General features: G+C 43.2%; 1 protein-coding gene across 2 annotated transcripts in view; it reads left to right on the forward strand.

The window, feature by feature from the left end:
- Positions 1 to 1,811: 1,811 nt before the first annotated feature.
- Positions 1,812 to 21,837, forward strand: part of PALS1 (protein associated with LIN7 1, MAGUK p55 family member) — a 138,940-nt gene continuing 118,914 nt past the window's right edge. For both annotated transcript variants that reach the window (XM_077818700.1, XM_077818698.1), the window contains exon 1: positions 1,812 to 1,956. The gene's annotated coding sequence lies outside the window, so the exon portion shown is untranslated. The remainder of the gene's footprint in view (positions 1,957 to 21,837) is intronic.

Below are 21,837 nucleotides of genomic sequence, written 5' to 3' on the forward strand. Positions count from 1 at the left end.
AGCTGTTTGCTGACTTTTTGGTGGTCCAAGAAACACTTGCTGACATTGTGTCCTTAGCCACCCTCTACTCCAGCACCTCCTACCTAATCACTATCCTGCCCTTCAAAATATGAAGACTATAAGATAATGTCACCCTGGAGTTCCAAATCTTGTTTACATACTGATCCCTTCATTGAAAGTGGACGAGTTAAACTGTCCAATAGTTAGTGGAGGAGAAAAGAGGAGTGTTTCATGAGCAAAGAGTGAAGCTGAATGCATGTTAAACTGAACACATGGATTTAACCCTGTGGACTGCTTTGTCTTTGTGGCTCATTTGCTACCTGGGTCCCTGCTACTGTGTCTACAAAGAACAATCTCTCCAGAGAACATGGGCCCTCTTACTCCAGTTCTATTGATCATCTATTCTTTACATCTTTCCTATTTTGCAAATATTTTAATATAAACATTAAAAACAAGTAATTGATGCCTAGACACTCACCCTGTGCCCTTTAGGCCAGAGATTGCTGCACATAGCCAAGTTGAAGCCTTGTCTTTACTGGTTATGCAGTCTTTGAGATAATCTGGTCTCAACAGGTGACCACACCAAGAGTGACCTATCTCTGTCTCCTTGTCATTTGTCTCTGACTGTAGCAAACTCTCTCTTAGTGGAGTCTTCTTCCTCCCTATGAGGTTGGCCTCTGGATGGTTCTCTTTCTGTTCTGTGATGATCTGGGTGTTATGTCTACTGGCTCATAAATGTCATGAATTTTTATGAATCACTTGTCCCTCTTGCATAATGACTTGTATGACCTGGGTACCACTGCATCCTTCACAACTCTGTTAGTCCCTTCCTTTTGGGGTCTAATAGCTGGATCCTCAAAGTAGTGCCTATCTGCAAAGCTGGTAGGTCCTTGGCTGGCCTATAATCTAATGCCTGCTTTCTCTGATGACCATCTCCTCTTGGGAGTATCCCCATCCTTCTGGCTGCTAAAGGTCACTCCTAACTGGTATCAGTGCTTTGATCTTTTGTCCCATCACTGCTTGGGCTGGACTGTTTTACAACCATGATGGGGTATGCCTCTCTGTCAAAAATGCTAACAAGAGTTCTGAGCCTGAAAATAGCTTTGTGCAACAGTCTCAGAATCAGCTGGGAAAACTAGCTTGGGGTTACTGAGTAACTCACGAAAGCTCATGCTCAAATAAATTGGTTAGTCTCTAAGGTGCCACAAGGACTCCTTTTCTTCTTGGGGTTACTCTGGCCCTCCGACTGCAGTTCCACTGATGAGGCTACAGGCAGGAGCGGGGCTGAGAGCAGCGGAGGCGTAACGGAGGTAGATGCACCAGGAGTGAGGGGCGGTGCGGAGGAGGCTCTAACCGGTGACCAGTCCAGCCTGAAGGAGTTGGTGGTGGAAGAGAAGGGCTCAGACCCTACGAGAGCAGGGCGGGAGTGGCGCTTAGCCAAGACGAGGGCGTTTTGAGAGAGCTGCCGTTTCGGTGAGTGGGAGCCTTGGCTGGTCATGAGAGATGCGACGGGCCACAGGGGCCATTACTGTGGGTGGGGGACAGCAAGGAAGCCCCTCATTCCCCGAGCCCCTTCGACCTCCTCATTCCCCCCACTCACGCTCCACAGGCCCCCCCTCTTTCTCCCTGCGCAGCGAGCACCCCTCCCGCAGGCAGCGAGCGGGGCGTGCGCACCCCAAACTACCGCCCTCCAGCCAATGAGGACGTGCGGCTGTGGAAGGCGGGTGGAGCGCGTGCGTGCGTGCGGCCGTTGGGGGCAGGGCCGCCGCTGGGAGGCGGAGCGGGCGCAGCGGTGTGAGGTGTTTGTCTCCTGGGCTGTGGCCGTGGTGGCTGCGCAGCTCTGGGGGGTGAGTGAGCGAGCCGGGGGGGAGTCTCCGGGCCGTGCGCGAAGGGCTTAGAAGAAGGAGCTGCTGGGCGCGTCCGTGCCGAGGAGGAAGGGGTGGCAGTAGTAGGAAGGTGAGTCCGTCCCTCCCCTCCGTGTGATCGACTCTCCGGGGGAGGGAGGCTGGGGCGGGGCGGGGTGCGGCGAGTTCCTCGGGGCGCTCTGGCTCCAGCTCCTGTTGCTGCTGCTGCGCCTCTGGCTTCCTGCGGGAGGGACGCAGGCGCGGTGCGGACTTTGCTTTCCCACTCCCCCTTCGGCGTGAACTTTGTCTGGCAGGGGCCCCGCGGCGTGACCAGGTCCCCGCCCGTGTCTGTGCTGTCGGGGGCGTGCGTGTGATTTTGTGGGGTGGCGGCCTTGCAGGTTGTATATCCGTCCCCCTCCCTGTCCGAACTAGGGATCCCTGAACCTGCAGCTTTTCCCTACATGACCCTACCTGGGGCTTAGTCTCTGGTGCAAATGTTGCAAGTTTGGGCCTTAAAGTTGTATTAGTAAGGACTCCTGTTGAGTGTTGTCTTTTACTTTTTGAATATATTTATTTTAATAATGGACTGCGCTTAATCCTACTCTTCTTAACCATCTATTGGCAAGCCAGCGTTTGGAAATGATGTTCCTGTAAAGAGATTGCCCTGTAGTGATTTATGGGGCTTTGCAGGATTAAGTTAAAGTGGCTTGAAAACCAGCACACTCAATGTTCCACAATAGGTAATAGGTATTGGTCAGGCTATTGATTAAATATTCGATAAAATACACAGATGAGTGTTATGGTAATGTTTAGGAACTCTAATCGAGGAATTGGGTAGGCATTGTATACACAAGCAACAAGAAAGACGGTGTCTATCCCAGAGAGGTTTCAGAGTAGCAGCCGTGTTAGTCTGTATTCGCAAAAAGAAAAGGAGTACTTGTGGCATCTTAGAGACTAACAAATCTATTTGAGCATAAGCTTTCGAAAACTTATGCTCAAATAAATTTGTTAGTCTCTAAGGTGCCACAAGTACTCCTTTTTATCCCAGAGAGCTTACTTTAGAAAGAGTGATAGGATATATCTTGCTGACTGTATTAGAAAGAAAAGGAGTACTTGTGGCACCTTAGAGACTAACCAATTTATTTGTGCATTAGAAAGCTGACTGTAAGTAAAAGATCTACCCAAAACAATCTCTTACAAAATGTCCTTACTGTGTTGGGTATACAGATTTATTTGTTTGTTTTTTTTACAAAATTATTAAAATTACTGTAGCTGAAAGAGATTGGTGTGAGGGATGACACTATTCAGTTTTATTTGTGGCATTTTGTATTTTTTGTCTAGTTTTTTCTGTGGGTTTTCACTCAAACAAGAGTAACAATTTTCAAAAATAGGACAATCTGGTTATAAAAACAGAAGATGATAGTGATGTGAGAGGAATTGTAAAATCCAATTTAATTTTAAAATAGGACATTAAAATGTCTGTTTCAAAGTGTGAGTTAAAGTAGTTTTGAATTCTGTGGTAGAAGCAAATGTTGGATTTCATATCTAATGGTGCCCTTGAAATAGGGGGACTTCTATAATGTTCTGTTTAAAAATACTGTCCCAGTGATGAGCAGTTTGTCTCTAAATATATTTTCTGATCGCTGAACCAGGTCCCACTGACAATGTTTTGTGCATGTTTATATGAATTTTTCAAGTTGTTGCAGAGGCATAGAATTAAACAAAGATTATAGGTAAACCCTTAAGTTCTACTAAATGTACAAGAAATAATCTGTAGTTTAGAAATGTAATATATTGTTATTGTAAATTTAAAGATCAGTTTGTTGTAGGGCCACTGAAGATATTTAATCAAAATCTTGAGGCTCTTGCTGTTAAAAGCAACATGTTTTGAGTCTATTTATGTTTTAATTTAAACTCTGAAATAAAAGCATGCTTCCGTGTTTATTGCCTTGTTATGTAACGTTGTTGTAGGCAATCTTTTGTTTAGAGTCTTGTAAAGCACTTCTGGAATGATAAGAGTCTGAGTGGTAGTCAAAGGTCTTCATAAATGCATTGTAACTGCGTGTTCTTAGTGGTCTTGATTAGGGTATGTCTGTACTACAATGGCACAGCTACAGTGCTGCATCTCTGCTGCTGATGACCATGGTCTGTTGGTTGTAGCTAGGTTGATGAAAGAATTCTTTCTTTTGTGGACCTAGCAGCATCTACGCAGGTGGTTAGGTCTATCTCACTACATCGCACAGGGCTTGAAATTTTTCACAGTCCTGAGCAAAGTAGCTGGGTGAGTCTAATTTTTGGCCTTTGTTACGTACTGTAACTTCTTCGGTGTGAATTTGTTCTGAACTCTGATAATTGGATGTATCTCTCACATAGATGATCCAATTGGAAAATCTTTTTTTTTCAAAATAGTAAAATAATATCTTTCCGGAACATCGTTCTTATTGGCCTGCTTCTTGAGAAGCATTACATAGAGACTTGGACATGGCAGTCTTTTTATGTTGAGTAATGAAAATGTTTTCAATGTGATAACTACAATCCTTCATAGTTAACTTACGTACAGTTCTAGTATTTGATAGATGAGTTTCCAGTGATGATGCTAATTACATCTTGGTTACTCCCTGCATTGGCAACATCAACCAGGGTTTTCAAAAGTGGCTAGTAATTTTTCAGTGCCTCAATTGTATAGTGTATGCAACTTCAGACACCTTATAGAGGTCTGATTTTTTCAGAGGGTGAGTCCGCCACCTTTTCTAAAAATCAGATCTCTTTCAGGTATATCATGCTGCACACCTGAAATCAAGGTGGATAAATATAATTGATTTTAAAAAATGTTTTTTAATTAAATTGGATTTTTTGATTGTTTAAATTATAATTTTTCTTTTTTAAAATCTGTTTTAAAATGAAATCTGAATTTAATGCAAAATACATAAAGGCCTACATTTATTATAATTTCTTAAAACATTTAGATAAAAATGTGTTAAATCCATGAGCCTGTATCAGAAACTTTGAGTTAAAGGCTGATTTTCTGTATAAAAAAAGATGTTTTTCCCCTTATTTTAACTTTTGAGGTCAGGCTTCATAAATATGGCACAGCAGCTCAGCCAAAATAACTTAGGAGACTGTCTCATTGTCATCGGCAATAGGACGGGGTGGGTAAACTTATTGGCCCAAGGGTCACATCAGCGTTGTGAAACTGTATGAAGGGCCAGGTAGGGATGGATGTGCCTCCCCAAACAACCTGGCCCCTGACCCATCCAACCCCCCCCCCCCCCCCCGCTCCTTGTCCCCTGACCGCCCCTTCTTGGGACCCCCGCCCCTAACTACCTCCTGGGACTCCACCCCCTATCCAACCCCCCCCCGCTCCCTGTCCACACCCCCGCCCCCAGATAGGCCCCCTGGGACTCCCATAGCTATTCAACCCCCCTGTTCCCCGTCCCCTGACCCCTCCCCCAAACCTCCGCCCCATCCTACTTCCCCTGCTCCTTGTCCCCTGACTGCCCCGACCCCTATCCACATCCCCACCCACTGACAGTCCCCCCCCCCGTCCCCCCCCCCGGGATTCCCACACATATCCAACCGCTCCCTGACTGCCCCCAGGACCCCCTGCCCCTTATCCAACCCCCCCCTGCTCCCCTCCCCCTTACCATGCTGCTCAGAGCAGCAGGAGCTTGCAGCCCCGTCTCCTGGCTGGAGCCAGCCACACAGTCCGTGCTGCACAGCTGGAGCGTCAGGCCAGAGTGCTGGTGGTGCAGCGCGCTGAGGCTGCGGAGGAGGGGTAACAGAAGGGGAGGGGCCAGGGGCTAGTCTCCCCGGCCAGGAGCTCAGGGGCTGGGCAGGACGGTCCCGCGGGCCAAAGTGTGCCTACCTCTCTGCAATAGGAACTTAAGTTCTGGTAACTTTCACTAAGGCATATTTGAAAATTTTCCCAGGCTTACCTGAAATAATCAGTTTAATTAACTATAGTTAATCCCTCTGTTTAATAAATACTTTAGCTGTAAACATGAAACATCTTTTGATAAGAAAAATTATGTATTCAAAATATTTAAGGTTTTGTTCAATAAAAGTCAATTTTATGTTGAGTTGTGTGATGTAGCTATGTTGGCGCTACCTCTATGCATAGACCAGGCCTAAATTCTGAAGCAGAGTTGTAAACAAAAGCAGAATCCTAATATCCAGTCTTCTCTTGAACCAATACACATGTTCTTTCCTGATGATGTTTATTCCTGTATGGACATCACTGCTACTGCTTACGTTACTACTGTGGTTCTCAAAATATGAAATGTTTTTCTTTCTGAAAATCTACTCTTTAGTATGTGTAGCTTTTGATCACTGTAAATTAGTCAAGTATGTATATACTTGATCATAAGCTGATTCGTTTATAAGCTGACCCCACCAAGATGGATAAGTAAAAATGGTAAAAACTGTGTGACCCTTTCATAAGCTGACCCTATATTTCAGGGGTTGGCAAACTTTGGCTCCCGGACCGTCAGGGTAAGCCACTGGTAGGTCGGGACATTTTGTTTACCTGGAGCATTCACAGGCACAGAGCCCCTCAGCTCCCAGTGACCGCGGTTTGCCATTCCCAGCCAATGGGAGCTGCGGGAAGTGGCAGCACTTCCCGCAGCTCCCATTGGCTGGGAATGGCAAACCGCGGCCATAGGGAACTGAGGGGCTGCATGCCTGCAGACTCTCCAGGTAAACAAAACAACAATGTATTAGATATTCAATTCAATGATTTCATAGAGTTTAAAATCATCAAATTTTTGTGTAGACCCGTTTATAAGCTGACCCCCACTCTTTGATGCGTCGCTTTTTTTCCAGAAATATTCGGCTTATGATCGAGTATACACGGTATACAAATGACTATTAAAGTGTCTGTAGTTATACCTCTAATGTCCTTTGACATTAATTTCTTCAGGATCTTTCTTCTCTAGCAGGTGTGCTTAGATATCATGGTGGTATGTGCCTTTTAATATCCCTTTCTTCTAGATAGTGATATATTCAATACGTGGGTATTTATTTCCATATGTGGGTATTAACAACTCTGTATTGACTCCTTAGAGCCAATTCAACTTCAGTTTGAGTTCGTGGAGAAGCTCCCCATTAACTGCATTAGGATTTGGATCAGACTCTTTAATCTTCATGTTGTCTATCTAAAGAAGATTTGTATTTGTGTTCTGGCAGCACCCGCAAAGTGATGGGCGTTATCCACACATAGGAAAATAGTCTTACTGTGGAGAGCTTGCAATCTAATAGACTAAATTCCAGTTACAATTTATTAACATCTTGTTACAAACTAGACCAACTAAACTTCTAAATATGTACACTTTCCTATTTGGAACCATAGATGGTCACCTGGAGCTTCAGGTTTGATTTCCACTAAAGTACAAGAAGTGAAGCTTGATGTTAAACTCTTCCTCTGTATATTTACTGTAATACAAATTACAAACTTCTTTAAAAATGTCCAGTTTTTGTGGGTCTTGAAATGGTAAGATTGTAATTCTGCAATGGAAATTGAATGCTTAGGACAGTCGTTCCCAAACTGGGGTTTGCAAAACGTTACAGTGGGTTCGCCAGAAACATTTCACTGATGGCGGCCAGCGGGCCACAAGCATTAGAGGCAGCAGGTGGGACACGGTTGCAGGGCAGACAGCCCAAGCCCTAGGGAGGGCGGGGCAGGGCACTTGGGGCTGGCAGCCTGAGCCCCACCCCCTGTGAGCGGGAGGGCTGGCAGCCGGACCTGCAGCCTGAGTTCAGTTGACCGAGGCGGTCAACGGGGTCCAGCAGCAGGAGCCCCGCAGAGTGCAGAGGAAATTTAAACTTAAATCCCTGGAAATACTCATTTTTAGGAGGGGGTTCATGAGATTTCAGTGTTAAAAGTTTGGGAATCACTGGCTTAGGAACACTTCTTTTAAGCCGTAACTAAAAGTACATTCTGAGAGTGAGAGAGCAAAGGAAAATACACCAACCAACATTCAGCCATGACTCTGACCATGCTTTTGTTGATTCATTGATTTACGGACCGCCTGTCTTTCATAAATTTCATTATCTGTAGTTCTGTATGTGGTTTTGTACTGGCCTGTGTGTGTAAGTAAGGTATGTTAGATGTGAAATGTCTTTCTGCAGTGTTCAGGAAAAATTATATGAATGAGTGATCTCTACTAGTGACTTATAAATTTGATAATCTTCATGTAGAAATAATTGAAATCTTCAGGAAACGGAGGATAGACAAGGAAATAACCATTGAAGTCATTAACAAACTTTTACAAACTGCAGTGGTGGGATATAGAATCTAGCAGCCGTAACTAAAATTAAGTGTTTTGTGGTGGAATAGATATACAAACACCTAAAAATGTTAATTTTGAAATTGATGCTCAGGTGTGTCAAGAAATCTACTGAATGAGCCAGATAAAGTGCTAAAAGTTATGTGAGTAACTTTAGAACTACTGATGCAGGATGTGAAACTGGGTATTTATAAGGATTAACAGCAGCATGGTGGATAGCAGTGATGACTGGAATACAGATATTGAAGGGTATGAGCTTTCCAGGAGAGAAAGAAATAAAGGTAAAAATGGTGGGGTAACATTTGTATATCAATAATGTGGTAAACTGTAAAGAAATAAGCAGCGATTGGCTAAAACAGTCTAGGTCAAAATCACTTTGGGTAAGAATTATAAAAGAGGTTCTGTTAGGGAGTGTTAGGCGTTTTCTGTAGGCCTCCAGATTTGGTTTTGGATATGGAGAGATATCTCTCTAATATTATTAGAAAGATAAAGAATACTGGAAATAGTCATTATGGAAGACATTAATTTACCAGATATAATTGGAGAATAAATGCTACAGATAATTGTAAAGCTGAGTTATTCCTGGATATAATAACAATAGCTTTCTTCACCAATTAGTCACTTAACCACCACGAGGTGATGCTATTTTAGACTTGCTTTTGGTAAGTAGTGAAGAGGTTGTAGAAAATAATCTTGGATTGAGTGATCATGAATTGATACAGTTTAAATTGAATGGAATAATAATCAAAACACTTGAATAAATTTAAGATTTTTAATTTCAGAAGGGTAGATTTTGAAAAATTAAAGGAACTAGGTAGTGAAGTTGACTGGACTGAAGAGCTCAGGGAAATGCAGAGGAGGCTTGAAATTTCTTTAAATCCAAGGGATGAAAGCTATCTGGAATTTGTACCCTAAGCTAGCAGGGAAAATCTTGTAAGAGAGGGCTCCAGATAAAATTGGATGAATAATCATCTCAAAAAGAATATTGGGAGTAAGCAGAGAGCATACAAGGAATGGAAAGAGGGGGATTGATCAGTAGAGAAAGCTACATCTTGGAGGTCATAAAGTGAGAATTGTCAAAAAGTCAAGCTGTTAGATCTTGCAAAGGAAATTTTAAAACAAATAGTAAGGTTCTAAGCCCAGTGTTCCCTCTAATTTTTCCCACACATAACCAGAATTAATTTTATGTGCACCAACATGGAGGTGATGTGTGACACATCACCTCCATGTTGGTGCACATAACAAAATTCATGTGGTGAGGCTGAGGGGTCCGGAGTGTGGGAGGGGGCTCAGGGCTGGGGCAGAGAGTTGGGGTGCAGGTGTGAGGGCTCCAGCTGGGGTGGGGCCGGGGATGAGGGGGTCAGAGTTGGGGTGTGTGTGGGAAGTGAGGACTCCAGTTGGGGGTGCACGCTCTGGGGTGGGGTCAGGGATGAGGGGCTCAGGGCTGGGACAGAGGGTTGGGATGCAGGGGGTGAGGGCTCTGGGGTAGGGCCAGAGATGAGGGGGTTGGGGTGCAGGAGGGTGCTCCAGGGCTACAGTGGGGAGAGAGGACTCCCCCCAGCTCTCTCTCCCCACAGCAGCACACTGGCTGCGGGGGGGAGGTACTTCTCTCCTTTGCGGCAGCTCTGGGGCTGGGGTCACGGGATAGGCATCCTTCCCCTGGCCTTGGCAGGTCCGGGCTGAGTTGGGGGGGCAGACCTCCACCGGTCGTGGTATGTTCCCACAAAGCGGGTTCCCTGAGTGCCTGTGCGGTGCTAAATAGGCTGCTGCACAGCAGCGCAGCTTACAGGGACCTTAGTTTAAACCTTATAAATAAAGAGAACAAGAAAAATAAGGAAAGTGTGGTAAAAGGACAGGGTAGATATTAAGGATAATCTAGGTATGATCCCAAAACTAAATGAATTCTTTTCCTCAGTTTTCAGTAAGGATGCTAATGGAACATAGGGGCAAAGGTAGGATGGGTAATGGGAATGAGTGTACAGAAATGGTAATTACCGCATCCATTGTGGAAGCAAAACTTCAAGAGCTGAAGTCTCATGGACTGGATAGTCTCCATCCCAGAATACTGATTGAACTGGTACATGAACTTGCAATTCTGATAGCAAGGATTTTTAATAAATCTATCAGACCAAGTGCAGTACAATGTAGCTGGAGAAAAGTAAACATAGTACCTATATTTAAGAAAGGGTGGGATGGGGGAAGTGATCTGGGCAACTACAGACCCATTGATCTGACCTCAGTAGTATGGAAGTCTTTATAACAAATTTGGAAGGAAAGAATTACTGAAGACCGAGGTAAAGGCAAAATGAATAAAATACAGTGAGGGTTTATTGAAGGTAGATCGTGCCAGACTAGTAAATATCAATCTTTTATAAGATAACTAATTTTTTTAAGACAAAGGCAATGCATTAGATCTAATCTATCTGTACTTCAGTAAAGCATTGTCTGCAGGACCACACGGGAAATTATTCATCAAACTGGAGAAATGGGTGATTGGTACAGGAATTGAAAGATGGGTAAGGAATTGGTTAATGGGAAGACAACAGTGTGTTGAGCTGAAAGGAGAACTGTTGGGCTAGAAAGAAGTTATTACTGGAGTTCTTCAAGGATCAGTCTTGGAACTGATTTTATTTAATATTTTCATTAATGACCTTGGCACAAAAGGTAGGTGTGCTAATGAAATTTGTTGATGACATAAAGTTGGGAGGCATTGTCAATACAGAGGAGGATCAGAATATTATACAGGAAGAATTGGATGACCTGGAGGCTGGAGTAATGAAATGGGATGAAATTTAATAATACAGAGTGCAATGTTATGCATTCAGGGACTAATAACAAGAGTTTCTACTATAAACTGGGAGTTCATCAGTTGGAAGCAACAGGAAGAGGAGGAAGACCTGGGTGTATCAGTCATCCCATGATCGACTATGAGCCACCAGCGTGGTGTAGCCATGGAAAAGACAAATCTCCTAGGAAGGATTTCTAGAGGTGAGGAGAAAATATTAATGCTATTGTACAAGGCACTGGTAAAGACTCATCTGATATTCTGTGTAGAGTTCTGTTCACCTGTGTTCTTGAAAGAATAATTCAAACTGGAACAGGTGCAGAGAAGGGCTACCGGAATGATCGGAGACTAGAGAGCCTTTCTACTCTTAAGGATTCTTTAAGGAAAATGATAGTTCCCCAGGATGTTGAACCATGGAAATATTACTCAGCTGTTTACACTGTTGTTGACCAGGGAACATACTTCAGAGGTTCATGGTTTCAATTTACAAAAAGTATGATGCTTATGATGCTTTTTGACACATTCCAAGTTTTAGACTTGGTTTTGACAGTCCATGGAGAGTACACTTGTTCTACTTCAGGAACTACTGATGTACCTGGGACAATACTTTTAGAAAATGAAATATGATCTACAAAAATCTCATTAACTGACTTCACATCACAAATTCCATTTTCATGACTTTAAAACTTGTTGAGTAAGTTGGATTGTGGTGGACTTTCGGTTCTGAAACATATATGTTTAAACTGAAGGGTGGGGGGAAAAATCCTTTAATCAGTTTATGGTACTCTGTGGCCACTCTGCTGTTCTTAATCCACTAGGTCAGATAGAGCTATCGTGTGTCCATCTATCTGCACTGGGAAGCATGCTCCCAGCTGCAGTGTAGGCATAACCTTAGGGCAGTGGTCCCCAAACTTCTGAGGGTCATGCCCTCCCATGACCTGTGTCTGCGCCCCACCCCCCCGGAGCCACAGCTGGGAGCGGGGCCATGGCTCCAGGGGCGGCAGGGAGGAAACAGGATGTGGACAGGGGTAAAGGGGCCAAGAGTCTGGGAGTGGGGGCTGGAGCAGAGCTGAGCTGGGCTGCAGTGGGGGCTGGCAGCCGGGCCTGTGGCCAGGTGCGGCTCTGCTCCCAGCCTTGTCTCCAGCCTCTACCCCAGCCAGGAACAGGGCTGAGGCTAGGGGCTGGCATGGGGCTTGGAGTCGAGCTGTGCCGAGGCTGGGGATGGAGACAGGAGCCAGAGACTGGGTGGTGCTCCCTCCCTCCCCCCATTGGGGGCTGGCCCATGCTCTGCCATGCCCCATGGATGTTCCTGCATGCCCCCCTGGGGGGGAGTGTCCCACAGTTTGAGGATATTTGGCTTAGGGTATGTCTTCACTGCAGTGTTAGTTTGACTTTAACTCAGAATGGGTGGGGTGTTCCCACGCAGAACCCAACCCTTGCCAGACCTGTGTGACTGTGTCCACAATGGTGCTGTACTAGCTCATGTGCTGGAATGGATCTCTAGCAGCATATCCAAAGTTTTTAGTGGTGCTTTAAACTTAGTTGTCCTTCTTTAGGTTTTTTTTGTGAAAGTGCTCTTGTGGGTCTTTCTGATAATTATTTCTCTGCTCTGCTATAAGGCTGGTGTCGGCTACTGGCCAGCTAGCAACATGTGAGAAGGATTTCTTGGGTGGCATCTCTGTTCAAATGCTATGGAAGTGCAACAGACATGGAACAGGCAAATGCAGAGTTAAAGAACAGTGTAGAAAAAGAGGACTTAGACAAAGTACAGCCCAGATAAAAAATTTTGGGATAGGATTGGGGGGCTGACTGCATCTGTGGTTGATTAGTCTGCATTCTCACTGCAAAATAAGTGGGTTGTTATTGAAATCTGAGCTCCAGCCCATGCCCTCAGCCATGTCTGCTAGCTCTGGTTTAAAGCACCCTTAATCCCACAAGTTAAGAGTTTTTTCTGTGTGGATAGAAGGGGGCTGGAGCAATACCCAGGCTACGTCTGCAGTGAAGACATACCCTTAAAACAAATTCATTCTGGAAAACAGCAAACAGTATAGAAAATTAAATACCTACTGATTTGTCATTTGCTGCCACTTAATGCACAGCATCCCTTAAACGATGCTTCTGTCTTAAATTTCCAGATTGTTTTAAGGTGTAACCCCATGTAGATAGAATGTGTTCGCAGTAATTCATTCTGGAGGTGTCAAAAGCAGCGATCACACACAGTAGGAAGGCCTGCATCCGAAAAAAACCAAAAAACTGTTGCAACCTGCTGGTGAGGTATAGATGGTAAGAAGTGGTGCTAAACTTTAGAAATATCAAGGCTGAAAGTTAGGTTTACCATCTTTGATTTGCCTCATATGTGAAGTTGGCTGATATTTGGCAATCAGACTCAGTGACCTGGGTTGTCAGCTGATTGCTCAGAGTAATTGGCATGTGAACAATGTTGTAGTTCTTGTTTAGGAGACTCATATTTTTCATGATTGAGTGTATATTTAACAGCTGAAACATTATTTGGTATGCTGTTGGAATAAGTTATACTTTGGGCTGTACCTTAAATATTTTCCTAGGTTTTGTCATTTTATAGTAATGTAAAGCCAGTGCTGACACTGTCTCCCTAACTCAAAAGGTTTGTTACAAGTGACCTGTTGGTTTCAATCTGGAATTTCCTGATTTTTTTGTCTTTAAAATATAATACAAAACTAATTTCACTTTAATCAACTTCAGTGCCCACTTCTAGAGTAAGAACTCTCCTATACAATAAAAATTTAGGAACAGCATCGTGGAAAATATTATTGAGGCTATAACATTCTAAAATAAATGTTGCATGAAAGGGGGTCTCACACTTGATAGCTTCTGAAGGCTAAGTTTATTGTACACATTAGAGGCTCCCTGTATTACTCTGTTCCACCTCACAAGCTTCCTATGTGCATCTCTTCATCTTGATCTATTTCAGGGACTCCCTGCAGCTCCCCTGTTCCCCTCCTGCCATGAGTTCAGTGTGCCTCCTATTCTTGCCCAAATGCCAGGGGCTTCATTTGCACCCTTATGCCCTTCCCCCTCCCCTCTCCCCCCCAATGCCAGGTGCTGTTCCCCCAGTCTCCTCTGACCAGGGGTTCTTTGTGTTCACCCATTCCTTCCCCCTCCCCCTCCACAGACTCTGTATGCACTACCATTCTCCTTTTCTCCCATTATTTGTCTGGGAGATAAGTCATTCGAGTTGTCAACATGTTAAACTCTACTGGGAGGATGACAGAGGTATTGATTGTTAGGCTGGAAGGCATTAATCGGTGCCATCAACCAGTTTGATCTAAAGACAATTGCAGAGGTTCTTAAAGCTGTGGCAGGGCTCCGTGTGTCCCCTATTTTTCCCCTTTTGTTTTTTTTATTTTTTTCCCCAAAAATCAATAGGGTTTTTGCCATTGATGTCTAGCATATTTCTGGAAATTTTGAAAATGATCAGACCTGGCATTTAAAGATTATCACATTATATACAGACAAACTAACCCAGAAACGCCATCAAGTTCAGTGTAAGGCCTTTGCAAGGTCAGTCAACTAAAAAACTGTAGAGTGGGTTAAAACTTCAGAAGGACTTGGAATTACATGTCTGTCAGTCTGATATAGATCTCAGACAAGAAAATAGAGTGGATGATATGGGACTCAGTTAACACAGAATTAAAGGAGGGTAATATCACTAATGCCAATCAACACAGGTTTAGGGAAAATAGATCCTGTCAAGCTAACTTGGGATCCTTTTTTTTTTAATGACCTTACAAGTTTAGTTGACAAAAGTAATAGTTTTGATCTAATATACTTAGACTTCTCGAAGGAATTTGATTTGGTACCATATGATATTTTGATTCTAAAAAAAAAAACCCCAAAACGAAAAAGATCTAAAACTAAAATGCACACATTACCTGGGTTAAAAGGTGGCTCTGAAAGCTCTCAAAATGTAATTGTAAGAGGGAATAATCATTGAATGGTTGTGTTTCAAGAGGGGTTCCACAGGGATCAGTGCTTGGCCTTATGCTACTTAACGTTTTTATAAATGACCTGGAAGAAAACATAAAATCATTCTAATAAAATTTGCAGATCACATACAGATTGGTGGAATGGTAAATAATAAAGCGAATGGGTCACAGATAGTGATCTGGGTTACTTGGTAAACTTGGCATAAACAGTATTCATTTTGATATGGCTAAATGTATCCTCCTAAAAACAAAGAATATATGCCATACTTACAGAATGGGGAGGGGTGGGGAAGGGGCACCTGTGTCCTTGGAGGCAGGAAAATGATATGGGGGTCATGTCAGATAACTAGCTGTGTGAGAGCTCCAAGTGTGATGCTGTCGCCAGAAGAGCTAATACGATCTTGGGATAAATAAACAGGGGAATCTCCAATAGGGGGAGTAGAGAGGTTGTTTTACCTCCCTATTTGGCACTGGTGTGACTGCTGCTGGAATACTGTGTCCTGTTCTGGTGTCCACAGTTCAGGAGGAATGTTGATAAATTGGAGAAGATTCAAAGAAGAACCAGAAGAAATAATAAAGGATTAGAAAACATGCCTGATAAGACTCAAGGAGCTCAGTCTACTTAGATTAACAAAGAGAAGGTTAAGGGGTAACTTGATTATAGCCTGTAAGTACCTACATGAGGAACAAATATTTAATAATGGGCTCTTCAGTATAGCAGAGAATGGTATAACAAAATCCAAAGGTTGGAAGTTGAAAATAAACAATTCAGACTGGAAATAAGACTAAATTTTTTAACAGAGAAATTAATGGTTGGAACAGCTTACCAAGAGTTGTGGTGGATTCTACATCACTGACAGGTTTTTAGATCGAGATTGGATGTTTTTTCTAAAAGATATGTGCTAAGAAAAATTTTGGAGAAGTTCTATGGCCTGTATTGTACAGGAGTTCAGACTAGATGATCACAGTGGCCTCTTTTGGCCTTGGAACCTGTGAATTCCTTGCCAGATATTTGCTCATCACACAGACTGAAAGCTTCTTTTAAAAAATAATCTCTCTGTCTGGGAGTATTGACCTGATTAGTGAGACATTCTTTCCTCATTCACGGTAAACACTCCAGTATACCAGCTTACCAGCCTTTTTGGTAGCAAGTTCTTCTGGCAGAACTTGGTCAAAAGTTCTGGTATTTTAACGAATCCATGCTGGCCTTGTAAGGAAAGTTTTGTCTCATCTCCTCTAGATGGCCAATGAGGGTATTTTCTGTCAGGTGAAGACCTCAGTTTGGATTGTTGATCAGTATTAACTCAAGAACACAAGGTTCTTTTCCTTGGCATATCAGTTCTTGATGGGGGTGGAGCTCCATAAGCATGATATTGGATGCTGGAACAGTTTTTATAGTGGAGGTGCTGAGAGCCATTGAACCAAACTGTAAACCCTGTATACAGTGGCAACCACTTCAAGTCAGGGGGTGTGGCAGCACCCCTAGTTCCAGCAACTGTGCATGATATATATGAGTAGATGAGCTAACTGGAATTTATTTATTTATTTTGGAAGGGTTCAGTGGTTGGGAATTATCCCACACCTGGATTGTATGTCTTCACTTTTGGAGTCTAATTCTTACATCTGCTCTGTCTACTTTGGCTATGCTAGTCTAAAAGTAGAGGATCATGTCAAGATTTGTATGGTGCCAGGGGAGGTGACCAGTACTGCCAGCCAGCAGGATCGGGTTGCCAACTCTGACTGAAGCTATTCTGGGAGATTTTTTTTTCTCCCCAACATGACGTAATGTCATTTTCTTAAAATATCCTATTAAAATCTCCTGGATTGCTTTCAATAGTCACTAGGAGATTGATGCCAATTCCAGGAGACTCCAGGCCAATCCTGGAGGGTTGGCAACCCTACAGCAGGATGGCCGTGGCATACCATGCATCTTTACATACATACATAGAGACTGACTGACTACGTGGCCATGTCCAATGTATTCTTTAATCTCTACTGCTTGTATTACGTTTCCTGGCTATGTTTCAGTCTTGTTCTCGCAGCTTTGAGTTTGCATCAGAGGCATAGCGCCAAAACTTTCCCTTCCCTGGAGAACTTTGTTTTTTTGGGCAGGAGAGGGTGAGGGGTTCACAATATCTCATTTCAGTTGATCAAATGTAGAAACTCTTCCCAGGTCTTCGCCTGTTTGACTTCATCTTATGCCATACTTTAGTAACAGTTGCTGGTATTTTCCCTTGGGACATCTGTTACTCTCCAGGAGTGAGAATCCAGTATAGGTGATATTGTTGGAAAAGAAAAAATTACTTTCATTGTATTTCTGCTTTTCTGTAGTTTTCTCTCCTGAACAGACCATCTAGGTTATGACTTGTCTGTACTGGCACTTTAAAGCACTGCAACTGTCTTGCTCAGGGGTGTGAAAAAACACCCGCCTGAGCACTGCAAGTTTCAGCGCTGTAAAGTCCCAAGGTAGACAGTGCACCAGTGCTGGGAGCCGCACTTTAATGTTGCTAGTGAAGAGGTGCCCTTATTGTCTTGGTTAACGTTAGTCAGTATAAGATCTTTCAGAGAAAAGTGAAAGAATTATGAAATCTGTTTCTAGGTGATATTTCTTCCTAAACCTATTAGCTGGGTGTTAACTTATCCCCTGAAGCATGAGGATTTATATCCCTATGTTTTTCTATTTTAAATTAAACGTGATTGTACCCATTATCTATATATGTATTTTTGAATCCGTCTGAACTACTGGCCTCAGTAATATACAAAGCGCTTTGTTGCCCTTCAGTTTAATTGAATGTCCTTTGCTTTTGTATTTAGAATTGCCTGATTTAACTTCTCCATACCCCTTGTTGTTTTATATACTTATGTAACCTTTTCTTTGTCTCCTCTTTTTAAATTAACAGTTCCAGTATTTCCAATCTTTTCACTTGGGAGTCTTACCATATCTCTAATGATTTTCATTGTAAGTTTCTGGATCCCTTATCTTATCTCTCTTGAGACAGGATGAGCAGAATTTTATTTTGTATTCCAGGAGAGAATGTGTCACTGACTGATACAATGGCATATTTTAGTAACTCGTGTTATGCTCCAGAATGGTCTTGAACTGAGTCTATTTATCCCTAGGTATACAGGCCACTGTCCTACTCAGACTTAGTTCTCAGCCAGCTCTTGTATTGAAGACCCATGCAGAAAGGACTTTTATCTTTCCTTAGGGCCCGGCCTCTTCACCCAGTCTCATCGATCTAGAACCACTTTGAATGTTGAATGCAATTCTGGTCGCCCCATCTCAAAAATGATACATTAGAATTGGGAAAAGTACAGGGAAGGACAACATAAATGATTAGGGGTATGGAACAGCTTCCCAGTCATGAAAAATTGAAAAAACTGGGACTGTTCATCTTAGAAAAGAGATGACAAAGAGTGGATATGATAGAGTTCTACAAAATCATGAATGGTGTGGAGAAAGTAAATAAGGAAGTATTATGTACCCCTTGCATAACATAAGAACCAGGGGTCACCCAGTGAATTTAGTAGGCAGCAGGTTTAAAAGAAACATAAGGAAATACTTCACACAGTGCACAGTTAACCTGTGTAACTCATTGCCAGTGGATGTTGTGAAGGCCAAAAGTATAACTGAATTAAAAAAAGGAATTAGCTTCATGGAGGTTAGGTCTATCAACCCATACCATGGGTTTCCCTAAACCTCTGACTCCCAGAAACTGGGATTGGATGACAGGATGGATCGTTTGATAATTACCCTGTTCTGTTCATTCCCTCTGAAGTATCTGGCACTGGCCATTCTTGGAAGACCGATGGACTGGGCTAGATGGAGCATTGGTTTGACCCAATATGACTCTTGTTATGACAGACTACTTTCAGGTTCAGAAGGGAAGATGCCTATCCAACATCTAAATTTTGTGCCACCTTGGCCAGCTCCCCACCTGCTCTCTCCAAGAATCCAGAGATGGTAAAAGAAAAGAACAAAATAGTCTGAGTCCAGAAGGGGAAACTGTCCATTAGGTAAATATCTGATTCAGTCTGAAATTCACTTTCAGAGTCTAATTGAAAAGATACAAAAATCTTTGTGTATTAGAAATAATAAGAGCTTGGGAATCCTTACTCTTCTCTGAATTCTCACATGAACCAAGAAAAGTCTGGTATTTACTGAAAGTTGGTGCTTTGTCTTCTAGGTTCGTGTGTAGTTTGTGGTTTTTTTGTTGTTCGTTTTTTTTTTTTAAATGAACTATTTACAATAGAGGAGTTTACATTTTTAGGTAGCCCTGTCTCCTTTTCTTCCTGTGGATTGAATTTTGTAAGCTGCTAACAAAGGCATGGTCAAACTTTTTAGAGACCAGTAAATGTTCTTAAATTAGAGCGGAATTGACTTTTCTCAATTATTACATAATACAAAATAAGGTAGAGTCTCTAAAATATTGTTCCTGTTCTTAATTAGTATTTATTAGAAGAGCTTCAGTCTGTCTTTGAGTAGCAGATGGTATTCTGGAACAAGATCCAGAGAGGATCTGGTTAACAAGAGGACATGACTGTTCCCTGACCCATCTTCGTGGAGGCAAGACAAATAAGCTTACTACTATAAGTAGCTCCAAAAATAGTGGGCCTGATTGCCTCAAGGTCGTGTGATTTATATTAAAAGTGTAGGTCCATCTGCTTTTATAACAATGATTTTGTTAGAATTTGCAGAAGTCATTTTATGCTACCTTTTAATAGTTGAAAACTGTCAGTACTAATATAGAATCATATTGCACAAATGAACTAATTATACTGTACTTATCATGCAACTGGTGCGTATAAATACACTTCTCTGTATAGATTACACCATCGCTGATACAATTAATCACATTTCATACAGTTACCGTTTTTCACTTGAGTGGTTAGCCAATATTTGAGGTCTTGCAGGCTAAGTTCCCTCTAAGCTGCACAGCCATGCAGCTGCCTGTTGTGCTCAGGGCTGCGGTGGGGAGAGATGCGTCTCCCCAAGTCCTGGACCTGCTGTAGCGCCCCTTCCCCTGCCCTGAACCTGCTGTGGCTGGGGGACAGGCACTTCTCCCTCCTTTGCTGCCCCACCCCCCCAAGGGCTGCTACAGGGGGAGAGAGCTGGGGTGGGGGGGAGTCCTCTCTCCCCACCATAGTCCTGGGGAGCCCCACTGCACCCCGCATCCCCAGCCGAAGCCCTCACCTCCCCCCGCCCCCCACTGCCCCAGCCCTGAGCCCCCTCCCACACTCTGAACCCCTCAGCCCCACCTCACCACATGAATTTTATGTGCACCAATATGGAGGTGATATGTGACACATCAGCTCCATATTGGTGCACATAACAACATTTCATTCCGCACATAGGTGCGAAAAATTAGAGGGAACACTACTTGCAGATTGTTTCCATTTCCAGTAGGAGAAATTGACAATGGAGTCAGGTGTTTCTTTGATGCAGTCCTGTTTATTTACAAAGAATGTAGGTAAAGTCGTGTTTTCTTCAACATAGTAGGAATCAAACAGGAGGCAGGTTTTTTTGCTCCCATTCTAAACCAGCCAGTAGTCTACCCAAAAACCTTTTAGCTTTTTCTCAGGTTCATATTAATAAGTGCTTTTTTTCTAGCTGTCCTTGGCGTTCTGCTGTCTTTTCTGTCTGCTTCTGTTATGTTTCTGGCTGCTTCTCTCACGCACAGCTTTATCAAACAATACCTCTGCCCACATGATTCAGTGCTGTCTGGCCTAGTTCGTGGCCTGTATTTTGGGCAGTAGCTTCTATTATGTTGGCTAGCTTACTCCAAAAGAGGCTTAACTGCTTCTTGCATTTATCCTGAATGAAGGGCAGCTATTATGCCCAGCAGCTTCAGTGAAGTTTCACACACCCCTCAGAATAACAGTACAGTAGCTATTTTTGTAGATTAATACAAAAGGTGTAGGATTTAGTGTAGGACAGGGAGTCTTCATTTGTCTACTAATAAGTTGATTTATGAAGATTCGCATAACAATTTGAGAAGTAAGCTTTAATGTCAAAGTGTTCGCAAGCATTACGATTGCACGTAATAGGTATCTATCTTTGTTCACCAAAGTAAAAACATAGAAAACGTATCTTCTAGTGACAGGTTTCAGAGTAGCCGCCGTGTTAGTCTGTATTCGCAAAAAGAAAAGGAGTACTAGTGGCACCTTAGAGACTAACTAGTTTATTTGAGCATAAGCTTTCGTGAGCTACAGATTTCCTCACTGTATTTTCCACTGAATGCATCCGATGAAGTGAGCTGTAGCTCACGAAAGCTTATGCTCAAATAAATTGGTTAGTCTCTAAGGTGCCACTAGTACTCCTTTTCTTTTTGTATCTTCTAGTGGTGTTTCCTAATTTTTATTTTGAATCTAGTTCATGAACATATTGCTGTGCAAGTTCTTCTCTCCATCAGGTTTACATTTAGAAGCTTGCACCATAAGTGGTGTCAATTCTCATTCTGAATGGCTGGTAAAATATTATAGACAGTCCTTATTTCAGGTATAAAGGTCAGTTTCATTCTTTTTTTTCAAGATGGTGGTACAGTAACTCCCCACTTAATGTCCTCTCACTTAACGTTGTTTCGATCTTACGTCCCTGCTCAGTTACAGAACATGCTCCATTTAAAGTTGTGCAATGCTTCGCTATAATGTCGTTTGGCTGCCTGCTTTGTCTACAGCTGGCAGCCCCCCTATCAACTCCCCTATGCCTCCCTCCCCTGCCTCCTGCCCGCTGCAATCAGCTGGCTTGTGACATTCAGGAGGCAGGGGAGGGAGGGGGAGCCTGCGCACCATGTCCTCACTCCTCCCCTCTCCCTCCTCAATGCCGCAAGCCAGTTGATTGCCACTGGCAGGAGGTAGGGGAGGGAGAGGGGAGGAGTGAGGTTGCTGAGTAAAGGGGGAGGAAGGGGGGAAAGAAGAGGCAGGTTAAGGGTGGGGGCTTGGGTGGAGTGGGTGGGCCG

Source organism: Eretmochelys imbricata, chromosome 6 (assembly GCF_965152235.1).
Source record: "Eretmochelys imbricata isolate rEreImb1 chromosome 6, rEreImb1.hap1, whole genome shotgun sequence".
NCBI lineage: Eukaryota > Metazoa > Chordata > Testudines > Cheloniidae > Eretmochelys > Eretmochelys imbricata.